General features: G+C 38.0%; 1 pseudogene; it reads right to left on the reverse strand.

Annotated features, from left to right (window-relative positions):
• Window positions 1-396: 396 nt before the first annotated feature.
• Window positions 397-1,831, reverse strand: LOC138142040 (high mobility group protein B3 pseudogene; annotated as a pseudogene).
• Between the last annotated feature and the right edge of the window lie 21,546 nt (window positions 1,832-23,377).

Genomic DNA, 23,377 nt, shown 5'->3' on the forward strand with positions numbered 1-23,377 from the left:
CAATCCTTAAATCTCCTAAATTAGTTTGCCCTCATTTTACAGATAAGGAAACTGAGACCCCAAATTAAGAGGTATGCCCAAGAGCATGCAGAGCCACTTCCTGAACCACATTTTCTGTTGTTGTTTCAGTTCCCAATCTTTTAAGGTCTCCATTCAGCTCTAGCATATGAAGATTCCATGGATTCAAATGAATGCAGCCGCCATTACTTGGGAATCCTCATCCAGCTAGTGGTTTGTAGAATGGCAACCAGAGAAGAGACAGAGAAGAACCTCAGATGAAGAAAGTGCTGAAGAGCAGAGTCCTCTATTGTTCATGGATGGATGCATCCCATGGCAACAGAACATGTTATTAATTGTGGAAGAGGCTCTGAACACTGTGACTAAGGCTACAACTCATTCTTTTTTTTTAATGTTAATACTGTTTATTTAGTTTGGAAAACATTTTAGCATTCTAAACATACAAAAAAAATAATCAACAAAATGTTCCAAGTATTAGGTACAGTATGTCAACTTCCATTGCTTCATTGTCCCTTTAGTTTTTTAAAAAAGTTTCCATTTTAAAATGACAGCATTTTACAACCACAATCAAAAAACATTTTTCATGCCAGCTGCCATATCTAAGAATGGCAGCAGACTGCTATTTCACTATATACAAAATGACAACTTTAAGCTGGATGGACAATGATTGTATAAAGCTACTCTAACAGTGCATGCTTTGGGCCATGGCACCTAATGAAAGATCCAAATTAATTTCCCCTTTCTAAGGTGTCATAATCCAAATATTTGTGAGAAGAATTTTTCTAGTACATATAAACACACATACATACGGTATATGTATTTGTGTGTGTACTTACATGTGGGTATATGTTTATATAGATGTGTGGAGATATTTACATACCCCTCCCCTCCATATATACAGAGTGTAAGTTTACAACCTGGGATTTCTAACCAATAACCAAAATTATCACACACAAAAGCCTGTAACTTTTTCAAATGTTTTGTTGTAGCAACAGCAAAGTGCACAGAAGGGAAAACACTAAATTTCCTTTTCATTTTAAAAATGTTTGGAAATACAAACAACTTTGATACAGTTTCAAGGTGCTCATAACACCTATATCTGTGACACATAAACCAGGTAAAATCTCTAGAGAACCTGTTTCCAATTTTAAAAGTTAAATCTACAAATGCAGTAGACACTGGATTAGTAAAGGTGCTTTAGTATTTCTCCAACTCTATGGTATTTAAGACAAATAATATAGTTTTATTGATCATCATCTTCCTCCTCTACCTTTTTCCAGGGAAGCTTTCACTGTTCCCTTTGCACTGTCAAACTTTCCTTTGGACTTATAATCAGCAACATCCTTTTCATACTTTTCCTTCAGTTTTGCTGCCTTATTGTTGTATGGCTGCTTTTCATTATCACTCAGATTATTCCACATCTCACCAAGTTTTTTTACTACATCCACAATAGATATCCCAGGGTTTGTAGATTTTATCTTGGGGCGAAATTCTGAACAGAATAGGAAGAAGCCAGACGGGGCTGTTTGGGAGCATTAGGATCCTTTTTTTTCCCTCCTTTAGCTGGTCCATAATCCTTCATCTCCCTGTCATACCTCAACTTATCAGCCTTTGCCATTTCATCAAACTTCGATTTTTCCTTTCCAGACATATTCTTCCATCTTTCTAAACACTTCTTTGAAAATTCTGCAAAATTGACAGGAACTTCAGGATTTTTTTTCTTATGTTCCTCATGGCATGTTTGTACAAAAAAGATATAAGCAGACATTTTGCCTTTTGGGTCACCTTTAGCCATCTCTACTGTATAACTGTATTGTTCTGTTTCTACAACTCATTCTTTAAGTTGTCCATTAAATTGTAATGCCAGCTCTCCTGTTTAAAAGCTCTTGTAGAGTTTCTTTTATGTTTTATCATTCAAACACCCTTTCCAGTCTTAGTCTCTGCCCAGAACACTCAAAATGATCTGAAGATGGAATTTTCTTTCCAGTTACCTGAAAGCAGAGTTTTCTTTCCACACAGTAAGGGCTACATACCAAAGCAGATAAAACAAAAGAAATTCAGATGAAAAGGAAAAATGTTTCCAGCAATGGAAGGACAAAATTATTACCAACAGTGAAGAAATGGAGTTTGCCTATTATTTAGTTAAGCAGAAAAGTGCACCAATATCAGTTATTAATCCTGGGCTCTTATGCTAGCTGTACAACCCTTAGAAAATCACTTAACCTTTCAGTGCCTATGGAAACTTTCTAAAACTCTAAGATTGCAGAATTTTTGCTGATCAGCCTTGATGGTAGTAGCTCCCTAGACATGTGAAAACACAAATCTGCACCAGCGGTAACCTTCACCTCCATCACCATTTATCAAACTTGAGGAAGTAACAGAGTCACAAATCCAACCCAGGTTTTCTGACACAAAGCCAATGCACATTCAAAAATGGTACCAACCATGATACTTTTAGATTTACTATATGAATGCAGGTATTTACCCCATCAAAACAATCAGTCAAGTATTAATAAATGTATACTATGTGCCTGCCCTTGGGAAAACAAAGACAAAACCTAAACAGTACCTGCCCTCTTCAAAGTTCTTACAATCCATGGGATAAACAGGATGTATACATGCACGTAGTATAAAATATAGGTGTAATGCCAAGCACAAGCAATGTCCAGGGATTACTATCATAGCAAACTCCATTTATTCAATGACAGATTAAGGCAAGACACTCACTGAAAATTAAAATACAGCATTCACCATGTGTAATTCAATAATTTAGTAAGTCTTCAATTCAATCATAAAATACTAAGATCCAAGTACTCCACCCCTGGAAAGTATATTCATTTAGTCAATCACAAAGTCTCTATTCAACTGGAGATTAGTTTCCAATCATAAACAAAGTACATTCATTTGATCAGTCACAAAGCACAAAAATCAAAGTACTCCACCCCTGGATAACAACTAAATTATAATTATCATCAGTTACCACCTTCTGAAAGGAGCAGTAGAGAGCACGAAGGCCATCTACCCCTAAGCCACAACAAGGTTATGATATCATCACATCATTCTATACCCAAGGAGAGGTTCTTTTCTTCATCTTGACCTGAGGCAAGTTCTCAGTAATCCTTGTTCCTGGGAAGACAAAGCTTAACAAAGCCACAATATACATTGCCAGCTTCCTCAATTCACTCTCTGCCTGCAAAACAGTCTCAGGACCCCTGAAAACATCAGCAAGACCCTCCTCCAGGATTTCTGTAAACATAAAACAAGAAAATCCTCCTTCAGGGCTTCTGAACCAAGGGCAAGGTTCCAAGGCCTCTCCAACAACATCACTATCCTTTACCAGAGGACAAATCTGTCAAAGTAACATCAAAACAGAAAAAAAAAAACAGCACCACAGTCATTCCTTCTCAGTTCTCAGCAGCTCTGGGTGCCAGTTCTCAGAAGTTCCAGGCAATTCCAACTGTCCCTCAACAATCTGGGTGGCTTCTGCTGGCAGTTCTCTCTCTCTCAGCAACTCTGGCCCCTGGCTTCTGGCCTCTCTCTGCTTGGGCTTCTCAATCCAAGGCATTAGCTCCTCCCATTTCAGTCCCTCTCTTCATGTCAACAAGTCCATCCCACAAGGGGGATTCACAAGCTTTGGGTTTTAACACTTAACGGGAAAACCAAGCCAGCATAAGGGGATCTTTAAATTCCATTATCATTACATTAGGCAAAGTAATTCTGGAGTTATTTGGGGAGCAAGGCATTAGTTTTGGGGTATCCAGAAAGGTCTCAGGTAGAAGACACATCTTGAACCTCACTTTGAAGGAAACTGGGGATTCTAGGTTCATGTCAGGTGAGGAAGAAATGCGTTGTAAACATTGGAGATAGTTTGTATAAAGCATAGATGGGAAATGAAACAGACTGCATGAAAGACAGCAAGTGGTCCAGGGTGGCTAAACCACTGTTTGGGAGAAGGGGAGCAATATCTAATATTAGGATATTAATATTAGGAAAGATAGATGGGAGCCAGATGGCTAGAGGACTTAAATGCCAACAGAGGAGTTTTTGTTTTATTCTAATAGTAATATGGAGTTGCTTCAGGTTCTTGAGAATGGCTAGTGACATGGTCAGCTTTATTACTTTGTTACTATGAAGGGAGAAGGGAAAGGAAAACAAGATAGGGAGGGAAAGAAGAAGGGAAGGAGAGGGGAATGGAGAGAAGGAAAGAGGAGAGGTGTAGAAAAAGGGAGGGAAATAAAAAGAGAGAAAGGGAAGAAGAGAAAGAAGGAGAGAAGAGGGAAAAAGAAGGAGGAAGGGTGGGGAAAATGGAGGGAGAAGGAAGAATAAAGCAAAGGGAAGAAGGAAGGGAGAGGGAGGAAGAAAAAGAGAGGGAGAGAGAGAGATTAGAAGATGAGTTAGGTCACTTAGTCTAAGAGAGAATTGATGAGAGCCTTAATAGTGTCATTTCTAGGTGAATGGAAAGAAGTGGATGTTGTTCATCTATCATTCCTCATTTTTTGATGTGTAAGTGGCTCACTTACTTTTCCAAACAGAAATGTGCTTCAAGTTACCTATCCTCATGCACCATCCCACTGCCCACTGGGTCATCCACAATTCTGATTCTTTAGAGAATCTGGGATTCTAAAATTTACTACCAAACAGCAACAACAGCAGAACTAAATGGAACTTTTCTAACAACCTTTGAGAAATGACGAGTTCACAGTCAGGTATTAGAGTAGGGTTTTTCCATGACTATATGATTTGAAAAATATTTTTTAAATACTAATATACTACTACAAGGATTTTAATGTGCTATTTTTAGAAAAGTTTAAAATATTGAAGAATTATTAATTTAGGTTGTCCATATATAATTGTGATAATTCACTTTTTACAGCACTTTACATATGTTCTATACATTATTATTTAATAGGAACATGGCACATGCCCAGGCCACTTAAGATGGTGTCATCCATAAGGAAGATGCTGGTGACCTGTTTACGTGAGAATTAGAGTAGGGTGGGCATTCTCCATTAGATAATCATGTCATTGGGAGGAGTCATTTTCCATTGCCCACATGGCTAAAACTGTCAATGTCTTTAAAGGACCTTAATCAGCACTTATAACTGTGTGACCCTGGGAAAAGTCATTTAACCCTGTTTACCTCAGTTTCTTCATCCATGATATTAACTGGAGAAGGAAATGGAAAATTTCTCAGATATTTTGCCAAAAAAACCCCAAGGGTTGGTGGTACAGTGAAAAGAGCACCGGCCCTGAAGTCAGGAGGAACTGAGTTCAAATCCAATCTCAGACGCTTGACACTTAACTAGCTGTGTGACCTTGAGCAAGTGACTTAACCCCAATTGCCTTGCCTTTCCCCCTCCAAAAAAAAAAGAAAGAAAATGCTAAATGGGGTCACAAAGAGTAGGACACAACTGAATAATAAGTCAGCACCAACAAGAACTTTGCTGAATTTAAATCTGAGGGAGGACTTGATGAGACTCCTTTACTTGCTGCCTCCAAAGTCATGTGGCTCCAAGAGAGTGAGACTTTTGCCTTTTTGTTCATTCTTTTTCCTCTACAAGGTACAGTAGAATCTCTATTCTGGCCAGGAATTTGAGCCAAAGGAATCAGGAAATACCAAATCCAAGATAAGTGTTACATTCAGTCCAGCAGTAATACCCTAAGAAGCAAGAGTCCTGGGACCAACAGAAAATGGCAACAATACCAGTGTTGGACTTGAAATTCGTGAGAGTAATGCAATGTAGAAACTGGGCTAAATTGTAAGCCTAATCCTCCTCTTTCTTCTTCCTCCCCAATAGACCAAGGTGGTAAAGGGCTGATTATGTCCCTGAGGTATTAAGGGAGATGTTTGTGTGTCTTTGAAATAAATATTCCTTTGTAAAAGGTTTTCAATATTAAGTGGTTGTATGGTATCGGAGTATTATTCAATGGGCCATTAAAAACAAGGGTTCAAACTGAAGGAAGAGAAAATATATAATTTCAAAATCTTCAGTGTGAGAAATTTGAAATATGGGGTATAACTGGGGAGTTGGGAAAGGGGTGGGAAATGAAATGGACTTGGCCCTAAGTGGGAGCAGAGAAACTATATTACAAATAAAATATAAACTACTTGAAGCCCAAGATGCTTTCTTTTCTCTTCCTTCCTTCCTTCCTCCCTCCCTCCCTCCCTCCCTCCCTCCCTCCCTTCCTTCCTTCCTTCCTTCCTTCCTTCCTTCCTTCCTTCCTTCTTTCCTTCCTTCCTTCCTTCCTTCCTTCCTTCCTTCCTTCCTTCCTTCCTTCCTTCCTTCCTTCCTCTTTCTTTCTTTCTTCCTTCCTTGCTTTTTTTCCTTTCTTTCTTTTCCCCAGTGCCTAGCACAGTGTCTGGGGCAGAAAATTGGAGCTGAATAAATGCTTGTTAATTGGATGCTGATTATGTTATTTGTTCTTCACAACAAGTTTGTGGAGTAGATACTATCATTATCTCCATTTTATCCCTTAAGAATCTGAGGCTCAAATAGATTAGGTGATTTACTAAGGGTCAAACAAGTATCAAGTATCTTAAGCAGAATTTGATTCTAGTCTTTCTGACACAAATTGTAGCACACTATGTCACACAGTTCCTCTAATAGTTCTCGATCTTTTGTAATCTAGTCTATCTCAAGTGAGAGCATATAAAGGTGTCTTTGGCCATATGAGTGAACAAAAGACAAGGAGATAGTAAACCTATAAATCAATCATCACATCCAGACCATATGAGAACTGAGAAGACAGATCACTCTCCCATAGCTCATGGAAAGAGATGGTAGAGGCTGGTGTAGTACATACTAGTCTGGTGTAGTATATATGGGGTAAGCTTATCCTTTGTTGCTGTTCAGTCATTTCAGTGGTGTCCAGCTCTTCCTGACTTAGCAAAAACACTGTAGTGGTTTGCATTTCTTTCTCTGATAAAGAACTAAGGCAAATAGGGTTAAGTGACTGACCTAGGGTCACACAGCTAATAAGTGTCTGAGGTCAGAATTGAACTCAGAAAAATGAAACTCCCTGATTCTAAACCCAGTGCTCTACTTGTTCCACCTAGCTCCCCAAGCTTATTCTTGAGTCTCTTTAAAATAGTGGAAGAACTATCCAGCATAGAGGGAAATCTCAGGACAAAACCTCTTACTCCAAATAAATTCAGAACATGAGGGATGCAGTGTTGCCAGGAATGAAATTCTGGTCCCACAGTCACAGTTGGTTCCAATGAAGAGGAAGAAAAGCAAGAGGCACCTTTAAAAAGCTAATGTATCTACACCAATATTTCATAAACTATCTTGACCACTCAACTGAAACTGTTCTTTCTAAGATTGCCAGTGACTTTTTATTTTTTTTATCTTTTTTTTTAATTTTTTAGTTTACATCATTCATTTCCACAAGATTTTAAGTTACAAATATTCTCCCCAATTTCCCTACTCCAAAACAGTGTTACCACTGAATATCCCTTCCCCCAATTGCTCTCTCCCATATCTTCCCTCATTTCCCCTTCAACTTTCCAGTAGGGCACAGTGGATCTCTATGTCTCACTGCCTGTATATCTCATTTCCCATTTACATGTAAAATATTAATAAAAATAATATGTATATATTTTTAAACATTTGATTTTAGAACTTTGGATTACAGATTCTTTCCCTTCCTCCCTTGTCCCCCACATTCACTGGGAAGATAAGCAATTCAATATAGGTTGTACATGAGTAGCTACGCAAAACGTTTCCATAGCGGATATATTGTGGAAGACTGACTATATTTCTCTCTATCCTATCCCACCAACCACTTTTTCTATTCTCTGCTTTGATACTTGCCCTTTTCAAAAGTGTGTGCTTCCAACTTCCCTCCCCACCAACCTACCCTCCCTTCCATTATCCCCCCTCTCTTCCCTTTCCTCTCTACTCTCCTGTAGGGTGAGATATCCTATTTAGTGTATATGTCATTCCCTCACTAAGCCAAATTCAATGAGAATAAGGCTGACTCATTCCCTTTTGCCTTCCTGTTCTTCCCCTCCATTATAACAATTTTCCCCTACCCCTTCTACATGAGATAATTTACCCCATTCTGTCTCTCCTCATCTCCTTTCATTAAATTCCTCTCTTCACCTCTTAATTTCACCTTTTAAGTATCATCCCTTCCTATTCAATTGGTCCTGTGCCCTCTGTCTATGTATACCTGCAGACATATATACACACACTCACATATGTATTCATATGCCCATATACCCTCCTATATAGACATATATGTATGTATACACATGCACACATATACATATATATACATACACACATATATACATTTCTATTCCCTTCAACTATTCTCATACTTGAGAAAAGTTTCATAAGTTATTATTATTGTTTTTCCATGTAGGAATATACGTAGTTCAATTTTGATAAGTTCCTTATGATTTCTTTTCCCTGTTTACCTTCTCATGCTTCTCTTGCTTTTTGGATCTGAATGTCAAATTTTCTATTCAACTCTTTTTTTTTTCAAGAATTCTTGAAAGTCCCCTATTCCACTGAAAGACCATATTTTCCCCTGAAACATGATACTCAGTTTTGCAGGGTAGGTGATTCTTGGTTTTAATCGCAGCTCCTTTGACCTCTGGAGTAACATATACCAAGCCCTTCGATCCCTCAATGTAGAAGCTGCGAGGTCCTGAGTTATCCTGATTGTGTTTCCACAATATTGAAATTGTTTCTTCCTGGCTTCTTGTAATATTTTCTCCTTGATTTGGGAATTCCAGAACCTGGCTATAATATTCCCAGGAAATTTTTTTAGGGATCTTTTCAGGAGGTGATCAGTAGACTCTTTCAACCTCTATTTTGCCCTCTGGTTCTAAAATATCAGGGCAATTTTCCTTGAGAATTTCTTGAAGCATGATTTCTACATTCTTTTTTTTGATCATGGCTTTCAGGTAGTCCAATAATTTTTAAATTATCTCTCCTGCATCTATTTTCCAGGTCAGTGGTTTTTCCAATAATACATATCATACTGCCTTCTGTTTTTTCATTTGTTTGGATCTGTTTAAAAGCATCTTGATTTCTCATAAAGTCACTAGCTTCCATTTGCTCCAATCTAATTCTGAAGGAATGATTCACTTCAGTGAGCTTTTGAGATTCTTTGTCCATCTGGCAAATTCAGCTTTTTAAGGCATTCTTCTCCTCATTGCCTTTTTGAGACTCTTTTGTTATTTGAGTTAATCTATTTTTTAAGGTGTTATTTTCTTTAGTCAGGTTATTGAATCTCATTTCATAATTTTCTTGCATTTTTCCCATTTCTCTTTCCAGTTTTTCCTCCACTTCTCTTATTTGATTTTCAAAATCCTTTTTAAGATCCTCGATGGCCTGTTACCAGCTCGTGTTTTTTTTTTGAAAGCTCTTGGTGCAGGAGTTCTGACTTCACTGTCTTCCTCCTGTTCCATGCTTTGATACTTTTTGTCTCCAAAATAGGAGTGTAAAGTTGGGTTGCTCTGCTTGCTTTGCTTCCTTTGCTTGCTCATGTCACTGCTCAATTACTTGACTTTGGGGCTTTTAGTCACAGTAGAATTCTGCCACCAGAAAAGGGAGCTTTATCCCAAAAGCTGGTATTTTCGCAGCTGCTGAAGGCATTAGTTGGGTGCCCTCTCTTAAGCCTCCAAACGCTATGGCAAGCTGGTCATGCACTCCAGGACCTCCACACTAAACCACAATCCAGATCCAAGCAGGTTAAAGCAAGAGCGAATACCCCTCAGACTGGTTGCTTGGTCCCCCTTCAATCTGTAGACCAGGAACTGATGCTGCCATATGGCAGTGGCTGCACTGCAGCAGGTCCTTAGCAGCTTCTCACCCCAGGTGCAAAGGCCAGATCGCACTCCAAATTCCCAGATCCCAAAGTCCATACTGCATTGACCTCTCACTTTGTCCTTGGCATCTATGGGTTGATAATTCTGGAAACCGCCACAGCTGCTGGTGATCTGAAGTCCCTCCAGCTGGCAGCTGGTCAGGCCTCCCTGGGACTAAGACCTCTGGCTCAAGTGGGTCTGGGCTTGGCTCCCAGAGTGCTCTGGCCACTTGCTGCTGGCCTGCTGGGCTGTCCTCAGTGGGAGGTTAGCTTCTCTGTGTCATGTTGTGGGTTCTATAGCTCCAAAGTTTGTCTATAGTCATTTTTTATGTGAATTAGGGGAGGTGGGAGACAGAGCTGCAAAGAAGTCCTGTTTCTACTCCCACCAGTGACTTTTTAACTGTCAAAAACCCAATGGCCTTTTTATCACTCCTGTCCCTTCCACCATTGAGAGAATTGGCTGCAGTTGTCCTCCTTTTTTAAGAATCTCCTTTTTTGAGATGCTATCCTCCCTCAGAATCCATGACACTTCCTCCTCTTTTTTGTTCTCTTCCTTCTTCATCAGGATTTAGTGATTACAAACCAATATGGGGTGTGTGGAGTGTTCCATAAGGGCTAGAACCTCTGGTGTGAGGGCTGGCTGAGCTTTTTTCAGGGCTCCACCCTTCATCCAGCTCTCACCTGCAACTCCAAGGAGCTGTAGCATGCATGTAGCAGCCATACCTTGGTAAACCATCTCAGTAGACAGGTTAAACCAGGTTGACAGGCTTCAAAGCCATTGGTGAGTTAGGAGGTTATCTACTCCAAGCCTGTGAAGACTTCCACCATGGAATGGGCAGATGAGAACAATTTATTCCAATCATCTGGAGAGAGTTGAAGCTTAGTCAGATGCCAAAGATGCCAAGGTCATCCAATACATCCTGAGCCATTGCCAGTCTTCCTGACTTTTGTTCTGCCACTGGACTTCAATGACTCTTGGAAGAATAAGGCTGATGACCCTGTACAACTGTGCCTCATTAATATCCAACTATTATAGGTCCTGTTCAAAAATGAAAGACTAATTACAAATCTTCTTCTATCATCCTAGTTGTATGTGGCCACCAAAGTTCTGGCTTTAGCCTACTTTTTTCCTCTTTATATAATCTATCCCTCCATCTCATATAAATGTAAATGAATCCTAAATCTATATATTTCATCCCCATTTTCTCCTAACTTTCAGGTTTTCTATATAATTTCTCCCTTCTTCAATCTACTCTTTAGTCATCTGGCAAATTCATGTTCATCATGATCATATTCCACTTTTGTGCTCAAAAACCATCAGTGATTCTCTATTGCCTCTAGGATAAAATATAGAATCCTTTTTTTGGCAATTATAGCTCTCCACAACTGGACTCCACACTATGTTTCTGTCCTTCCATATTCCTTCTTTTTGCATATTTTGTGTTTAATCAAAGTGGATTTCCATATATTTTTCAATGTCCTTATCTACTTTTCTGTTCAAATGACTCAAATGTACTCCCTCACCTCTGCCTGTTAGAATTCTTCAGGGCCCAGCTCTTTCATGGAGCTTTCTCTGCTGTCATCAGCTGAAAAGTGATGCTTTTCTCCTTAACTTTTCTTCTAATACTTTCTGTGATTTGCTTCAATTACAATCTAATTATTATAGTATAATTGTCCCTAGTTATCACCTCTATTAGCTAGTAAGTTTTTTGAAGGTAAGGATTGTGTATTTTTTTTCCTTTTTGTATCCCCAGGGTCTGGAATCATATTTTATACAGCATATGTGCTTAAGAAGGAAGTGGAAAACCACCACAGTATCTTTGCCAAGAAAACTCCAAATGAGATCACAAAAAGTTGGACATGACTGAAAATGAATGAACATCAACAAGGCACTTAATAAATGTTTCTTGAGGGTGATAAGGTCATAGAATGGACCCAAGGCAGAAGTATCCTCACCTACTTTCAAATTTCTTTCCTCCATCCTGCTTAATTCCTCTGGACCTGAGATTTGGGCAGATGTTATCATTTAGACATCTATCCTACACACCAAGGATTCAGTGACATCACAGTACCTTCCTCACCCCCAAATAACAATCAGTGATTACCATTCATAGTGGATATGATCTTACTGCCGCCCAAATGTCCCTCTCTTTTCCCTTTAGGAGGACGTTGAGGGGTCTAGCCTGATATATCCTTTGAGATTATTCCCACTAAGAGTTTTGGGATCTCCTCTTTTGGATCATTTGGGATATAGTAGAACAGTTTCTTGTTCCAATATGGGTTGAACCAGATGACTGCAGAAATCTCTTCTAATTCTAAAAGTTTGTATTATTCTATGTGGCTCATTCCTTTACTTATAGACCATCAAAAAACAAAAGAAAAACATAATTCAAAATAAGATATATGACATAAAAATAGAGAAGAGTGATCAATTTTAATATTAACTGAAATCATTTTTATATACCTACTGACCTTTTAAAGAATAAATAAAATTGTTTTGTTATATATGTTTTATGCTGAAACATCTTCAAGGCAGGAGTTTTCCGGTAACACATATTAAACTTTTTTATGTTTTAAATGGCATCTCACTTTATCTTCTCACAATTATCTGTCTCCACTACTACTAAACATAGTGTGTTAGTACCTTTGCACATGCTTAATAAAAAGTTCATTGAATTAAACAGAATTAAATGGAAACACCTCATTTGAAAACTTTGATCAAAGACTTAGCCTATGTGAAAATGCTTCCCCTTCTTCTCAGTGTAAACAAAGTTCCTTCAGGGTTAAATTGAGTTAAGACTCTATTTCCTTCTAACTTTGTAATACCTTCCCTTCTCTGAATTCCAATAGGGTATAGTGTCTGTACCATTCAATTTGGTGCTTAGTCATCCACTGCCTTAAAGGGAGATTTGTTTTCAAATTCTGTCTTTACCATTTACTATCCATGTAACTTTGGGCAAATCACTTACTCTCTCTGCCCATTGACTTTCTTACCTGTAAAAATAGGTGGTTAAATTAGATCAGAGATTCTTAACCTGGGGGTTAATAAACTCCTTTTTGACATTTTGATAATAACTTCAATATAATTGATTTCCTTTGTATTTTATGAATTTAATTAATGCATTTTAAACATTCTGAGAAAGGGTCCATTGGATACACCAGAATACCAGAGGGACCTATGACAGAAAAATAGTTAAGAATCCCTGGACTAAATGAACTAAGGAAATGTTCATCTTTGGTTTGGATGGAATGACCAAAATGTGACTGTTTTATCAGTCCAAGTTTTGGAAGGCTTCTAAAGCAAACCTAAATACCCTTATTCAAGAACGTTCTTTTAGTATTCCTATAAATATTTGCATATATGAATGCTTAGCAAAATACATATGTGAATTCCATGCTGTAACCAGAGGGGAAACATCCAGTGGAGTGGAGCAAGTAGAAGAAGGAAATTTTGGTGGATAATGACCATTTCTATATGTGATTGAGGTAGATTATATGGATAATATGGGAGTTGAAGAACTGGGAGGCCAGGGTATTTTGAAGGGTTCGGGTGGAGAAGAAAATTGTGTGTCAGGTACAATTTAGTGAGAAGGAAGGTGGGTAACCTGGAGATCTATAAATAACAGTAATTGTATTTTGGATCGAATGGACTAAACTTTAAGTGTAACAAAGATGGTGGCTAAGTGAGGATAGGAGGAGGATCTGAAAAAGTATGCCAACCTCTTTTCCTGGATCTGTGCACTAAGAGAATGATAAAGGATTAGCCAGCCTTGGAGAGGGTACCAGGAAAGGCTGTGATTTTCAGAGAAAATTAGAGTTTAATAAGTACCAGAAGAGAGGAAGAAGAAATCTAGGATAAAGAAGTCTGTTAATAACAAAGGTGGGTTTCTGGAGGTATAGTGGAAAGGGAGGACAGGCAAAGGAGAACAGATGCTGCAGAAGTTTAGAGATGAGTTCACTTGGGGAAAGGGGAGGTAAGCAGCAACAATCATCTTGTGCAGCATTCATGAAAGATTTCATTCTTGATCCCACATTAATGGTTTGGGTCCCCAGTCCAGGAGGCATATTAGCAGGCAGTACATCCTATATGAGAAGAGGAATCAAAGAAAGAGGCACTCTAGCTCGGAGATGGCAGGCCTGGGGATGAATATAGGAGTAGACTAGTTAAGTGAGTAGCACTCTAATAGGGGGTTAAAATATTTCTTCTTGCCTCTCTAACCCCAGAAATATCCTCCCTCCAATATATGGTGACTATGCTAGTTCTGCCCCTCTATGTATATCATTAAGTGAAGTGCATATAAAGATTTTTTTTTACTTGGAATATTCCAAAAGGGGCTGAATCTCATAAAGAATGCTTCAAGGCTATACAGACCTTAGCTACAAGCCAAAAAAACCACCCCTAGAAGTGAGGCCATGACCAATTAAAAAACCAATACACCTTCAAGTGAAGATGAGCAAGGGGGAAATAAGATATCACCTTATATCCCATACCAATTAAAATAAATGCTAAGGAGATAAAGTGGAGAAAGAAAAGTAAGGAACAAGGAAAATGTTGTGGAACTAAAGGACAGAGAAGGCATAGTTAGCTCTCAATCAGCACATTAGCATACGTCCCAGAGATGCTTCCCTTTCTAGCAAACATGGAGGGGGTGGCACAAAAGTACCTGCCATCTGAGACACACATCTTTGTTATTACTGCTGAATAAGAATATAACTGGGGAGAGGGGTGGAGCCAAGATGGTGGAGTAGAAGCACAAACTTGGTGTGAGCCCCTGTTCCAATCACTTCCAACACATGTTTAAAAAATGACTCTAAAGAAACTTTAGAGCTACAGAACATACAAAGTGAAAGAGAGAAACAAATCTCCTGCTGAAGGCAGCCTGGCAGGCCAACAGGAAAGGTCTAGCACAGAGCACTGGAAGCCAAGCACAGTCCCCCTGTGAGCCACAGTTCCAGCCCCAGGGTGGCCCCGATCATCAGTGGTCAGAGCAGACTTCAGGAGAGTGCAGCTGTGGTAGTTTCCAGACTTCTCAACCCATGAACACCAAAGACAAAGTAAAATGTCAGTGGGGAACTCTACTGGAACGGGGGGGGGGGGGATTGAAAAGCACAGTCTGGCCCCTGCCCCTGGGGAAAGAAGTGGTGGAGGTGCAGTGGCTGCACCACATGGCTGCCTATGGAGCTCCTGGCCTGCAGATAGTAGGGGGACCAAGCAACAATTCAGAGGGTAATTGCCCTTGCTTTCACCTGCTTGGATCTGGATCTTGGTCTTGGGTGGGGGGGGTGATCCTGGGGTGTGTGGCCAGTGAGCCAGAGCTTGTGGGGGCTGTAGAGAGGGCACCCTCATAATAGTTCTGGCAGCTGTGAAAACCCCAGCTATTTGGGACAAAGCTCTTTCCATTCTGGAAGCAGAGTTCTACTGTGGCAAAGAGATTGAAAGTCAAGTAATTGGCTGGCAATATTAGCAAGCAGAGGAAGCACAAACAGACCATAGAACCCTTTTTTAGGTACAAAAAGAATCAAGGTATCGAGTGGGAGGAAGACAATGAAGTCAGAACTCCTGCATCAAAAGCATCCAAGAAAAATATGAATTGGTTACAGGCTATGGAGGAGCTCAAGAAGGAATTTGAAAATCAAGTAACAGAAGTGTAGGATAAATTGGGAAGAGAATGACGCAAGAAAATCAGGAAAAGAGAGTCAATGGCTTGCTAAGGAGACCCAAAAATACACTGAAGAAAATAACCCCTTAAAAATAGACTAACTCAAATGGCAAAGAGTCCCAAAAAGCCAATGAAGAGAAGAATGCCTTAAAAAGCTGAATTTGCCAGATGGAAAAAGAATTTCAATAACTCACTGAAAAGAATAATTCCTTCAGAATTAGATTGGAGCAAATGGAAGCTAATGACTTTATGAGAAATCAAGATACTATAAAAATAGATCCAAATAAAAAAAAATAGAAGGTAATGTGAAATATCTCATTGGAAAAAACACTGACCTGGAAAATAGATCCTGGAGAGATAATTTTAAAATTACTGGATTGCCTGAAAGCCAGGATCAAAAAAAGAGCCTAGTCACCATATTTCAAGAAATTATCAAGCAAAATTGCCCTGATATTCTAGAACCAGAGGACAAAATAAAAATTTAAAGAATTACCAATCACCTCTTGAAAAAGATCCCCAAAAGAAAACTCCTAAGAATATTATGGCCAAGTTCTAGAGTTCGCAGGTCAAGGAGAAAATATTGCAAGTAGTCAGGAATTTGAGTATTGTGGAAATACAATCAAGATAACACAAGACCTAACAGTTTCTACATTAAGGGATCTAAGAAATTGGAATATGATATTCCAGAGGTCAAGAGAGCTAGAATTAAAACCAAGAATCACCTATGCAGCAAGACTGAGTATAATGCTACAGGGGAAAATATGGTCATTCCATGAAATACAGGATTTTCAAGTATTCTTGATGAAAAAAACAGAGCTGAACAGAACATTTGACTTTCATCTATAAGAAGCAAGAGAAGCGTGAGAAGGTAAACAGAAAAAAGAAATAATAAGGAACTTATTAAAGTCAAACTGTTTACATTTCTACATGGAAAAACAATAATTGTAACTCAAGACTTTTCTCAGGATGAGGATAGTTGAAGGGAATATATATATGTATATATATGTGTGTGTGTGTATGTGTATGTAAACAAACATATATGTATGTATAGGAATGTATATATAAATGTGTATATAAATATATATATATGTGAGTGTGGGCATATTTATGTTCATGTATACATAGACAGAGGGCACAGGATGAGTTGAATATGAAGGGATGATATCTAAAAAATAAAATTAAGAAGTGAGAGAAGAATTAATTGGGAGAAAGAGAAAGGGAGATACAGATTAGGGTAAATTATCTCATGTAAAAAAGGCAAAAGAAAACTGTTACAATGGAGGGGAAGAGGAAGAAGGTGAAAGGACAACCTTATTCTCATTGAATTTGGCTTAAGGAGGGAATAACATACACAATCAATTGGGTATCTTAACCCACAGGAAAATAAGGAGTGGGGGATAAGAGTAGGGATCATAGAAGGGAGGACAGATTGGGGGAGAGGGTAGTTAGAAGCAAATATTTTTGAGAAGGTATAGGGTCAAAGGAGAAAATAGAATAAGTAGGGAGAGGGATAGGATGGAGGGAAATATAATTAGTCTTTCACAATATAACTACTATGGAAATGATTTGGGTAACTACACATGCATAACCTATATTGAATTGCTTATCTACCAGTGGGGGTAGATGAGGAGGGAAGAAGGGAAAAAATCTGGAACTCTTTGTTTTTTACATGCAACTGGAAAATAAGATATACAGGCACTGGGGTATAGAGGTCCATCTTGCCCTGCTAGAAAATTAGGGAGATGATGGGGGAGGATATAAGAGAGAATAGAATGAGGGAAGGGGTATTCAGTAGGCTTGCTATTTGGGGGGGGAGGGGAAAGATAGGGAGAAAAACTTTTAACTCAAAATCTTGTGGAAATGAATGTTGAAAACTAAAAATAATTATTTTAAAGTTTTAAATTTTTTTAAAAAAAGAATACAACTAGGTGTACAAATGTGTGTGCATTGTGTGTTATTCCTGTGCTAAGGATAGACAGGCAGATGGAAGGCAGAGAGAGTAGCTCCTCATAACGAGATTGATTGATTACCCCCACTCACGTTGGGACAATCTCCATAGTGTTAGCTATTATCTAGTTACTTTTACACAAATTCTCTTCACCCTAAAAATGGTGACAAGGTGATGGGAGGAGAGAATGGAGATTCCTCACTGCAAATTCATCCCCCCTCTCTACTGGGGAAAAAAAAAGCAAACCAAAAACAAGGCATGGTATATACTGCTAGCGGTAGAATCAGTCTTGTAGTCCTTTGAGTGAGGACAGTATTTTTTAAGCAGATAGGTTTCTGCCTGTCCGAAATTTATAATACCATAGAATCATTTACCATCTGTTAAAAAACAGAACAGGTGTCCACAAGGAGTAAGTGCACTAGGAATTCCCATAAACATATTTCCCTAAAAACTTGACAAAGACCTAATAGAAAGAATGGGACGAGCTTATGAGGTTCTTGTAAAGCTGCCCTCCGTCATGGGTGCCTATCTGCATGGCTGAACAGCAAAACCATAATACATAATGGATTTCAGGACTGATTAAGTGACTCTTTTCTTTTCCTCCACTGTAAGTAACAATTCACTGGCATATCCTTTGGAAAGCAGAAAAGAACAAACATATTTTTTTGGGGTTAGAGAAAATATGTTTAATTCTGCCCTTTTTTTCAAAGAAACTTTATTTTGTCTCTCTTCTTCAGAACATAAGATGTGCTATAATTGCATAAACCCTCTAAAAAAAGGTAAAAATGTTTCATAATCAGATGAGGAGAAGCAAACAAACAAAAAAGGGGTGTGTACAATTAACGTTATACCTGGAGAGTATAAACAATAGAAAAAAATGAAGAAAACTAGAAGGGGATTGCTGAGCAAATATTGCTTGTGTAACATTCTCTTGGTTTTGTTGGGTCCCCTTCAAGGACCACACTGATAGGCTAACCTAACTGAGGGGACAAGGCAAAGTCAGTTGAGAAAGCCTGCATGGAGCAAGAGTGCTCTGATTCCACTTTTAAGATTATTTCCAAAGATGATTAGGGAAAAAGGAAAAGAACCTCAATGACCTAAAACATTTATAGCAACTTTCTTTGTTCGTAGCAAAGAGGTTGGGGAATGACTGAACAAATTGTGGTATACTATGGTGATGAGCAAAATGATCTTAGAAAAACATGGACAGACTTGCATGAAATAATGAAAAGCAAAATGAGCAGATCCAACAGAACATTGTATATGTGCAATATTATTTTAAGAATGACTTTGAATGAATAAGTCATTTTGACTATTATAAATACCCAAATAAAGAACATAATGAAGGACGATATTGCATCCAGAGAAAGAACTGATAGATGTATAGAATAATTTTACATATATATCTATATCTCCTATTTTTGTCTAATGGTGGCCATCTCTAGTGCAAGGTGTGGGGGGAGGAGGAAAAAAGAAAGTGTTGTATATTTTAAAAGAACAACAAGTTGTATGTAGTAGATTTGCTATTTCATGGGCAATCATCTTTTTAATTATACTATGTTATTGAAGTGCTTGTTTTATTCTATAAATTAAATTTTTAAAAATAGTACTCTGTTGTGCAGAATAGAATCTACATAGGAGATGGAAAGAGAGGATGCTTTGGAGAAGGCAGTGCCAACCATAGGATTCTCAGGAGGGATTGGGTGAGTAAATAGACCAGGAACTATATTTGGATGGATGTTGTGTCACCGAAACCTGCCATGGACCACAGACCCAGTTGGTTATTTTTGCAATTTCACTCTTCCTCTTCACCTCTTTCTCTTCCAAGAGGGCCATACCTGTCTCCTGAAAATAATCTCCACTGATTGAAAGTTTACCTTTACCTGTACTTTGCTTTAAGTATGATAAACCTGGTTAACAATTGTATTGCCCATCTGCGGATGTCCTTGCTCAAATGAGATAGGAAAGGGGCTATAAGAAAGAGATGAAGAGAGAGAAATATATTTTTATAATTGCAATATGTTATCTTAGAGCAATTTTCTGTCTGGGAACTCAGAGCTGCAGAAAAAGAGTTATCCCCAGAACAAAGAGAGAAGAGAGGCCTTTCTCTTTTGACAATGAATGAGCAATTTAGCATGGAGATGTAGGGAAGCTGTGGCTAATTGTCTTGTATTGGAAGGCAGGACCATTACTAACTTTCTTCTTATAGTTTCTAGTAGGCTGATTGAAAGGAAAACCGGAGGAAGCTGAGAGAGAACCTAGAAAGGAGCAACCCATCTTTTATGAGCAAGGTTGTGGTTACATTCATGGGCAAGATTAAGGAGAACCATTTCATTTTCAAATAATCAGGAAAGGTCAGAATTTCAATATAGTACAGTCAACTCAATCCAGTGGAATTTATAAAGCACCTACTACTCTATGTTAGTCACCATGCTAGGCACTGGGTATACACATAGGCATGACCTTCAATGAGCTTACATTCTACAAATGCAATATACTATAAACACAAATAAATGAATTGAAGTGGGAGAAAACACCAATAATTGGGGGAATCAGAAAAGGCTTCACAGAGGAGGGAGCATTTGAGTTGAACCTTGAAGGAAGGCAAGGATTCTGAGGAGGAGGGAACACTGTACATTACAGACATGAGAAAGGGCTCCTGGGAATTAATGTAGGTGGGACATGGAATATCAAGTTAGGTGAACAAGTAGTGGTCTACTTTGTATAGAGCATAGAGTTTGAGAATTGGAGAAGTATGAAATCAGAATGGAAAGATAGTTGGAAGCCAGATAGCTTGTGGTCTCAAATGCCAGCCTAAGGAATAGGTACTGTATCTTATAGTTAATAGAGGAGGCACTCAAGGTTTTTGAGTAGAACAGAAGATTAATATGGTCACTCCTGTGACTGGTGCTCAACTAGATAGGCTCTTAGACTCATAGCTGCCTTTTCTATTTTGTACTTCCTTCTCTGAGCATAGGTGACTGAACTGTCATCCCAAGATGGATGTGCTTACTGTGGCTTGCTAATAGAGGCCTATTTTGGGAACTTTAGTTTTCAAATAGGAGTTCACTTTTGTTTGGAAACATTTTTAAGACTCTGATTTTACTGCTAATATTGACCATTCTTCTAAACATTAAGATCATAGACATTTCTCTAAGACTGAGGAGGCTCCAAGTATGCCATGGAAGCTCCAATAATTTTGTAATGACATGAGGTCAAGAAACTGTGGTTCAGTTCCTCTCTCTTCTGGGTCCTCCATGGTCCTTGGAGAAGGCATTTAATGGTTCAGTGCCATAATTTCCTTATCTGTAAAGAAGAAATTTCAAAGAAAAATCATAGAAAAATGTTACTTTAAAAAAGATGGATGTGTCTAGCTTTAGAGAGAGCCTTACGATGGGTCTAAAGAATCCGAATCTTGGTAGCAAAGACTCAACCCTTGACTGTGCTTGCCAGAAGATATAGCCCTGGATACAGATGTTTGAACAATACGGAAACAAGGAGGGAAAATGGTAATTGAGTAGTTCTGCAAACTGATTTATGTCTTCATTGTGTTAATTCTCAGATTTCCAGGTGTTATAGTAACAATTATGTTAGGATATTTTATCTTGAGTTTATATCAATACTTAAGTATAATTCTTTGTATATAGCAGTGTGTGTGTATAGGTAGGTAGGTATTAAATAGCTGTCCTATACCTGATTCATAATGTTTATTGAATACTTCTCTATTAAACTTTAAGAGAGAACTTAAATGGGAGTCAAACCTATGTTTTGGACATTTTTCCCTGGGTCTCTGGAGTTGGGGAAAGGAGTATCCAAAGAACCAAAGAGGAAGAAGAAAAGAGCTTAGTATCTCTTATTAGGGATCAGGTTCCTCTAGGATTAAACCCTACTTTAATATGTGGGTCCAGAGTTGCCATGGGCTGCTCAGTGTCCAGCACGTAAGCATGACCAGAGACATGAATAAGAAATGACTAGGCCATGTGGGTAGTTCAAGGAAGAACCATGAACTCCGTTTATTGATTCTTATTTAGTACAAGATTTTTATAGAGCAAAAGAGACAAAAGAGGGGGACTCAAGTTTTCTTATCATTACCTTAGTCTGTTTTATCCTGGAAGTAGCACAGAATAGATAATTTGATAAGGATTTGTTATCTAGGAGACTAAAATCTTAGGGTAAGACCTTTGATCTGGGCCTCAGGTGCCTCTTAATGCAGCTGCAGTCATAAATGGATACAGTTGAGAGCAAACTTCAAAGCCAAAGCTACAATCCTCAAAAGATATCAAGTTTAGAGCTGACCACCCAAAGATACCTAAGTATTGAATCAAATATTTTAGCTCTTAATAACTAAAATCTTGGGGTTTAGCCTATTGATCTCAGAACTCAAGTAACATCCTTATAAGTGTAACCCATAACAAAGAACTTAGGAGCTAACTTAACAAAGTAGTTGCGTTTCAAAGAGCTTCTTGATTTAAAGTCCACTATTAGGATTTGATATCTGAATCCTGAACCAGGTCTCTTTGGCTCCCCACACAGAGTAGAGGGGATTTTTAGAGGAGAGGAAAGGGACATAATGCTCAGCCCCAGTTCTTATTATCACACTTATTTTTGACATTTATTCAATAGAACACTATTTGATTGTGAGTAGCATTTTCTTTGTATCTTTGTTTCACTTATAACTGTTATAGAGTAGATGCTAAATTAATTTTTTCTTAAAATTTTAAAAATTAAAAGATAAATTTAAACTAAACTAAAATTAATTTAATTTAAATTTTTAAAAATTAAATTAAAATTTAAAAAATTATCACTCCATCTAGATATCAGGATTCTTTTATTATCCTAAGAGCTATCTTGAGAGACCCAATTTCCATCTTGAGGGTCCTAAAAAAAACAAAAAATAACCCCCCCCAAAGAAACAAAACAAAACAAAATCAAGTATGCCCTTGATCAAAAGTATGCCCTTGATCAAAAACAAAACAAATCAAGTATGCCCTTGATTTTCCCATAGAATTATGAAAATTGTTAGGAACATTTAAGGTACATTTGAGTATAAGTCAACTATCTGAATAATTTAATAGCCAGAGAGATCAATTTTTATTGTACTACCTCCTCTGGGATCATAAATTTCACAGAACCCAAGAAGAGTGTCTTGTATCCAGAGAAGAACACAGATGCTACTTTGTAAGATATGAATTGTTGATCTGTGCTACATTAAGGAGGTTTTAAATGTAATTTAAAAAAAAACCAGAAAGGAACATTTTCCAGTCAGCATCTGCAACCACATATTGCTCTAAAAAAATACAAACTATGACTACTGCACTCTACAAAAAGAAATAAGTAGGGCAAATATAAATATTCAAAAATCTTACCCAAAAAGTGTCAGTGGGATTTAAGACAGTTTAGAACAGTAGTTTTCAAAGTGTGTTCCTCAGGCCTCTAGGGGTCTCCAAAACTTTTCAGGGGGTCCATAAGGTCAAAACCATTTTTATGATAATACTAAGACATTATCAGCCTTTTAATATAGTCCTCCTTTTTTCAATTACATAACTGTCAAAGGCCAGATTTTTTTCATATATTTTAACTGAAACGGTATATTACAGCATATTGAATGCAGAGGCTGTCAGAAAAATTCATCTGTCACCTATTAAGCTAGACATTAAGGAGATTTGCAAAATTATGTAAAATAGTGACACTCTTCTCACTAGTTTTTTTTAAATTACATCCTTACATGATCATTAGCAATTCACTTAGATATTCTAGGCTTCAATGTTCTCATCTGTAAAATGAGGCCAATAATACTGATAGGACATAAGAGGAAAGACAGAGAGAAGGAAGGGTAGTATAATGGAAATACCACTGAATTTGGAATCAGAGGAACTGAGTTCTTAGCCTACCTCTGTACTTCAAATGGATATGTGACATATGTTTAAAA

Source organism: Petaurus breviceps, unplaced genomic scaffold (assembly GCF_028583685.1).
Source record: "Petaurus breviceps papuanus isolate PSGF00001 unplaced genomic scaffold, PetGlider_PUasm1.0 90515, whole genome shotgun sequence".
Classification (NCBI taxonomy): domain Eukaryota; kingdom Metazoa; phylum Chordata; class Mammalia; order Diprotodontia; family Petauridae; genus Petaurus; species Petaurus breviceps.